The sequence below is a fragment of the Rhyacophila brunnea genome, unplaced genomic scaffold (assembly GCF_057557595.1).
Source record: "Rhyacophila brunnea isolate RB1 unplaced genomic scaffold, BYU_Rbru_1.0 scaffold_128, whole genome shotgun sequence".
In the NCBI taxonomy this organism is placed as follows: domain Eukaryota; kingdom Metazoa; phylum Arthropoda; class Insecta; order Trichoptera; family Rhyacophilidae; genus Rhyacophila; species Rhyacophila brunnea.
In genome coordinates this window covers 947232-955134 of record NW_028232783.1, presented here as the reverse complement: position 1 = coordinate 955134, position 7903 = coordinate 947232, and the positions used below count along the sequence as shown (strand labels likewise).

The window sequence follows — 7903 nt, the reverse complement described above, 5'->3', positions numbered from 1 at the left end:
ACGCTAATGACGAAATCCGAAAACTATACGAGTATTTTACCGAAATATCCAACAGAAGGTGTATTCGGTTTTGAAGAAAGATCATCACCCATACAAAAATATGATATTCCTACCGACCGACCGACTCGAATTTATTGTGACGGTATCTATGATCTGTTCCATTTCGGACACGCTCTGAGTCTTAAACAAGCAAAAGAGCTTTTTCCCGATGTATATCTTATGGTTGGCGTATCGAATGATGAAGATACACATCGTTTAAAGGGAAAGACGGTTCTTACAGATAAAGAGCGATACGAATCAGTGCGTCATTGTCTCTATGTTGATCAAGTGATTGAAAATGCGCCGTGGGTCATTTCACTAGATTTTATAAAGAAGCATGAAATTGATTTTGTGGCTCATGATGAAATTCCGTACAAGAGCCATGAAAGTTCTGATATTTATGCGGAAGTCAAGAAGGTAGGGAAATTTATTCCGACTATGAGGACTAAAGGGATTAGTACAAGCGGGCTTATTACAAGAATAGTGAAGGATTATGATGAATATGTTAGAAGAAATTTAATGCGAGGGATATCAGCAAAAGACTTGAATGTCGGATTTATTGATGAGAATATGATAATGGCTAAATTTAAAATTGAAAATCTTGTTAAACAGGCGGATAAAGAAATCGACGACATGAAAGAAGAGTTTCGAATTGCGTTGAGATTTTGGGAGAAAATGGGAAAAGATTTTGTTAAGAGCTTCGAAAATATTTTTAGCAAGGAAAATGAAAATGGTATTTGGAATAGAATCAAAAAAAAATTTACGAGAAATGACAGAAAAGTTAAAAAAGAGACGGGTCGGAAGAGTATAAGAAAAAACAAAATTAAAGTTATTAAAGAAACTGAACTTGAAGATTATATCGGTGGATATGATGAGCAAGATAATTTGTATTTAGATATTACTACAGAAAGTGAAACTACTTCATCACCCGAAAAAGGTGAAAAGGAGAATGAAATCCCAGTTTCCATCCCGAATGAATCACCCTCGAATATTGATACTTTAAAAATGGGCCTTCCACCATTGATTATTCCTCAAAATCAAAGTAGAACTTCTAATAAAAAAAGAAGGAAAAAATGAATAAAGATGTCAATAAAATTAAAACAAGGGAAATATCCGTTTTACATTTTTAACTTATTTAAATATTTATTTGAAAACCGTAGGTAGAATACCTTCCTCCCTATTTGGTAGAGGTTAAAAAAGGTCTTACGGAGACTCGAACTCCGATTTCCAGGATCAGAACCTGGCGTGCTAACCATTACACTATAAGACCAAAAATTTGGTATTATCTATATAAATACGATACTGAATCATATTTATAAATAACAACATCACATAGTAATCTTTATTTGTGGGTAATTCTGTAATTTTAATTCCAAATAATATGTTTAATTTCCCTTAGGAGAAAAAAATTTACACGCTTGGCTTTATCCTCTTAAATCATCTTCGATATCTCTCTTAAAGACCCATTTATCACAAAGGTTTTCCTAAATCCTATGGTTTGAATATATGCACAATTTTATTGTGACTTCGAGTTATTTCTATTGCTTCACAACTTAATCATATATACAGGTAAATATTCATTACACTGCGAACAATGGTTTTTAAGTTCAAAGATGAATAATATTATAAATAAAACGTAATTACACGATAACACCATATTCTTTACTTCATAATTGAATTGGGCTTGAATATAGAAAGTAGTAACACCATGATGCTATGGTTTTAACTTCAAAAATGATTAATATTTATAAATAAAAAGTAATTACATCATAATGTCATGGTTTTTAGCTTCATAATTAAATATACTTACAAATAAATATAAATCATATGATAAAAAATATCTACAAGAGATGCATAAGAGAAGAAACCGTGAAAGGTATCAAAAAAAGTTAGCAATGATAACTAACAAGTTAAAACTTAATAAGAAGAAAAAATATATATCTAAAATGTAAAAATTAATGCTTAAATAAACTATCATTGTAATTACGTATAATAGCATTTAATTATTATAGATTAAATACTGATATATGAATTTTTAAAATAAAATCCACAACCAAAAAAAAATTACATCTTTCCCAACATTCTCGGTATATATGCAAGTAAAATAATAATATTTTGCCTCACTTATATGCTACACACGATTTAAAAAACATTTATAATTATAGCTTTCTTTATATACAAGTTTATTATGATTTATATTTATAAGTTTAACATATTCCTGTTCATTTTTAAATCAAGAAAATTATCGTTGATAACCATATACCATATAAATAATTTTAATTTCTACTTATGCTTTTTAATATCATCAAATTTTTTTATATCTTTTAAATCCCCAAATATATTTATGTTTTAGCTCTCTCTAAAGTTTTTTTATATTTTTTTCTCAATATAAAATAATGATTTTAAGTTTAATGTTTATATTTCCTAGATAAAAAATAAATCAGCTTGATTAAAAATGACTTAACATTTCTAACTAAATAGATAGAGGACAATTAACTTAAAAATATATGGTTTTATGATGCTCACGAAAGAAGAAGTGGTTTAAGTAAATAGAAGCAAGCTTTATTTAAATCTTAACTAATTAGTTTACCGAATAGAAAAAAGATCTAGTAGCTAAACATAATAGTTTTACGAGCTATAAGAAATTGTTTTAAATAAACATAAGCTGGTTTTTATTTAAATCTTAACTGATTAATTACCAACACATAAAGAGCTAGAATCTAGATACAATAGTTTTACGAGCTATAAGAAATAGTTATAAATAAACATAAGCTAGTTTTTATTTAAATCTTAACTGATTAATTACCAACGCATAAAGAGCTAGAATCTAAATACAATAGTTTTACGAGCTATAAGAAATAGGTTTGAAAAAACATAGAATATTTGTTTTACCACCATAAAAAAATACCCAATTACAATGTTTTTATGATCTTATAAATCAATAATTAGTTTGTATTTACATTTTAGATGATTATGCTAGCTACATGTATAATGAGCAATTAAATTATAATCATATGTTTTTATATTCTGATAAAAAACAAATAGGTTTATATAGGCTGGTTTTATTACCACTATAAATACCCATAATTACAATGTTTTTATGATACGAATAAAAAAGTAATTAATTTAAACAAATATTAGCCTATTTTATACCCCTAATAAAAAATAAATGCGCATAAAAATTCATATCAGCATTTTAGATTGATATTTATGGGAACAGATTTCATTTATAGTGATAGTAAAAAATATTAAGGCTATATATGATGATCCAAGGAAAATCAAATTAATATTATAGAATAAAATATATACCTTTACCCTTTTTAGTTTTATTAAAATTGCATATTTTCCAATTTAGGGATACTTTAAAATAACTTTATTTATAGAAATTATATTTTCTATAAAAAATTATAATTTTTCCAACTCGATTTCAAATGTGTTGAACATTGTAATCTATTTTATAGCATTAAAGCTACAAATAGCTGTATTCTCATCAATCACCCATAAAATTAAATACAATATTTGCTACGGATTAAAAATTATGTAAAAGTTTCAAAAAAGGTGTGAGCCGATTTCTTATAATAATAATAAAATATTACTAAATAAAAATATAATTTCCATAAATTAAAAAATCCTTATAAAGTCAGATTTTTCTATTTGAGGAAATTTTTTTCTAATTTAACTTATAAATTAACTCTAAAAAAACAAAACGATGATTTTATGTTTTTTATATTTTATTTCATATGTAAATTCTACACTAAACCATAGTGAACTAAGATCAGAGATGATAAAATTACCCAATGAAAACTTATGTTGGTGCTTTCCATGCTTATGTGGTGTTAAAAAGTCTTATGATCTCATGCCATCAACAAAAACAAGCAAATCAAGAATAGATAGCCCGATTCATGAAAAATTTAATGTTAATCTAGAAACAATCCAAAAATATTTTGAACACGATGAAAGTTTCTTAATAAATCTTTTAGAAATTTATAATAAAATGCTAATGAACGATGACAGATCAATTTATTTTTTTATCATGCTAAAATTAATTATGAAAAAACCGAGTGGATATGAAGGATTTTTGAACATGGAGGCTTTAACATACATCGTGTTGGATCCAGGTAAAACCATGAACACATTAAAAAACGCTATTTTAAAATCTAAACAGAAAGAAATATTTATTTTTGATTCTCGAGTGCAGCTTAAAATGCTTAAAACTAGAGATGTGCGGGATTTCTTCATATTTACTACCTTTTTTGATATGAAATTTCAAGATATCAAAAAGAAAGACTTATTTTTGGATCGATTTGATTTAAAAAAATATTTTTGTAAGGTTGATGAAGGTACACATAAAGATATGAGGATTTGGCTTGAAAAAGAGTACAAATACTGCGCCGAAATTTTCGCTATTGAGTACTAAAAAAAACAAACTTTTACTTAATGAAAATTAAATTGAATAAACATATATATTTTTCTTAATCTTATTTTTAGTTATGTGATATGTGTTTTTTTGGTTTTCTTTATCGTTTGAATTTTATAACTTTAATTATGGGTTAATTTAGTTTTTAGCAGTTTATAGATGGATAAGCAGAACTTGTGATTGTTCTTATATGCAGATTTAGCGAATAATTCTATCCACTTCGTAATTTTTAAAATCCTTTAAAATACATCTTTAATAAAACAAAAAAATTTTTATATCAATTTTTTATTGTAAAAAATAATCTAAAATGCACTAAAGGCTATCTTGGAAAAAGTTCGGATTTTTTGAAATCAAATTTTTGAAGTAATTATGAAGTAAAAACGAAAATCAGTAATATTGCTAAAAAGAAACTGTATCACGAATAGATTTATGTGAATTTTTGAACTCAACCTAGTTTTCCGCTGGCTTTAAAAGCTACAAAAGATATTTGTGATAGTTATAGGCTTATGATATACACTAGTGATAAATATCAAACTACCATTCCATTTGAAAATATACATGGAAAGAAATTTTAGAATGACATCAAGAAATCGTTAAAATTTATGTTCTTTTATTCCAAAAGCCTCACTCAAAGAAAAATTTGCAAAATTATTGGCATAAATCAAATATTTAACAGCAGATTAATCATTGAGGTTAAGAAAATAAAATAAAACATCAATACAATACTATAGTATGAATGTGTGGACCTGGATGCATTATTCAAGCTTATATAATAATACAAAACTATATGGTTGAGACTCATTTAAGAAGGTGGCAAATAAATAAGAACTGAGCTTTGACTATTGTAGACACAACCTAATCATCTAGTAAAGGATTCGCGACATTTGCTCTGAATAAAACTAAAGAAACTCTAATGATTAACATAAGAGAGTGATTGGAGTGGGTTTAATATGAAATACATAAATAAAAGGTTATAATTATATTTTATTGGACCGCGATATACACAAAGAGATTATTTTGATGGTCCAGATTTTTTAGCCCATGCTAAAATATTGAGTCGTAGAACAAAAAGCTCAATTACTACATATAAAAGAGAAAGATGTAAGAAATGAACTTATAGACGAATGGTTGAAGATATTCAAGCTTTTTGTAAAAATAAATGTAAGGCGTATGAAGCTCTGCTTCACTTAATTAAAATCGAAAAATAAAATTCTATGTATTTAATTACAATATTATATTAATTTAAATACTATACTGTATTTCAATAATTTTATCAAAAATTTTTATATTTTTGTATATTAACTTTAAATAAATTTGTTTTATTCTAATTAATTTAACCAATCAGGGATTTGTCTATTGATCCAAAATATTTTACACCTATTCCGTTTCATAAGATCTAAAAAATATCATATGTTTTCTAATTATGATGTAAGAAAATTTCAATTTAAATGTTTATTGGCTACAAAAAGGCAATTATAGATTACCAAAATAAAAGATAGGAATTTTATATATTTAGTTTTTTTATTATAAAGCTCAAGATTTAAATATTTCTCAATGATCATTTGTTAATATGAAATAGAATGTTAAACAAAATGCATAATTTTTTATAATTTTGTTCAAAAAACCATTTGTTTTGATTTACACAATATAAAAAAAAATATATAGAAATCCTATAATTTTAATGTCTGAAATGTTTAATTTGATCAATTGTACTGAATATCAAAAACAAATTCAATCCCACAATCTAAAAGAATTCAAAAAATAACCACAACTTTAGATACTAAATACACATCGAATGATTAGATGTAATTCAAAGGTTTGAAAAATATTAAATTACAACTAAAATCGACTAAAATTCTTGTAAAACATTATGTGTTTGCATTTACGATACAAATGAAAAGCCATAGAATTTACCACCTGAATTTATGCACAAAATAAAATTAAATAAAAACTAAAAAACGATTCAATAAGGCAATGAATATATATAGAGCTATCAGTAAATTTTATTGTTTAACGTATAGAGGTTTACATAAAACAACACGAATATTTTCGCACTTTTTCGCAAATAATGCATCAACTCTGTTAATATTTCGTCTAAAGGTGTATTTTGTTATTTTCAACTCATATAAAACCTATTCGCCTTTTTAATAATAATAAATATTACCATATAATTAAAAACACAAAACAAGAATAGAAACATAAGATTAAACATTTATCATGTAATTCGTTTGATTAATGTTGTGTATTATTTCAAAAATACATTTTTTTAGGCTTATTACAACTATAAAAATTAGGGAAAATCTTTTATAAATAAGATTTTAATAATAAATCATAGTTTTACACATTTATATAAACTTTTATTTTGTGTAGACACAATTCTTCATGTATATTTTGCAAGAAAAGATTAGAATCTAAATATTATGTAAAAATATAAACTTAAAAAGAATAAAAATATATATTATCATTCAATCTATGCACATTTATACAATTAAATAGGATATATTTACTTCGACATATAATTATAACAAAATTTTTTTCTTTTGATTATAGAAATTTTAGTTCTAATTGATTTATAAAGCTGCAAAATGATCCTTATAAAATTTGTATTTTATCGAGCTGCAATCGGTTATTATATATTTTTTATGCAATTATTAGGTTAAAAGCGCGAATTACGACTTCATGAATTAACATTTTAGCGTTATATCATTCATAAGTTACATATTATTATAACTTTTTTAATTATATATTATTCATATTAGTGTTTATAAACGATAAATTGTACAATTTTTATTAGGAATCTAAAAAAAAATGTCTTAAAATTCCCTTTATTTTACAGAATTAAATACACGTATCTCTTACATGTTCAGTTTTATCTTATATTTTTATTTTGCAAGAATATTTATACTTTAAAGTAAGCCTAAAAACATACTTCAAAAATTTAATACATTTTACTACTTGTTTTTTTATAAAATGATAATTTTAAACAGAAAACTACCGAATTATTTAATAAATTAAAATGTATTTTCAAAGAAGAAAAACCTTTATATAGTTTATTATTAGAAATTCGATATTCTTATATTGCAGAATTAGTTCTAACGGATCTCACAGCAGACTTTATGCTTTAGTTTTTACTGCAAAAATACCGTTTATAGACCGATACATGATATAATCCTATAATTACAAATATTATTCGTATTTACAAATTTTGAATCTAAAAAATAACAAATTTCAATATTTTATAAAAAAATAGATCTATTTGGCAATATAGTGAATTTTTTTTGCTAATTTTATTGTCCAATAATTTAAATCCATTAATTTAGACAGATACCTCATTTTATTATTATTTTTACATAAAACTATATGATTATTATAGCAAAATGTAGATTATTTTATTATAATAATCAAAATCAGAAAAAAAGTGAAGTTTCACATGTTATTCATCGAATA

At 24.5% G+C, this 7903-nt stretch overlaps 1 non-coding gene across 1 annotated transcript; it reads right to left on the bottom strand.

Moving 5' to 3' along the window:
- Positions 1-1237: 1237 nt before the first annotated feature.
- TRNAQ-CUG (transfer RNA glutamine (anticodon CUG)) lies at positions 1238-1309 on the bottom strand. Its single transcript has one exon. It is a non-coding gene; the product is annotated as a tRNA-Gln (tRNA).
- Positions 1310-7903: the final 6594 nt, after the last annotated feature.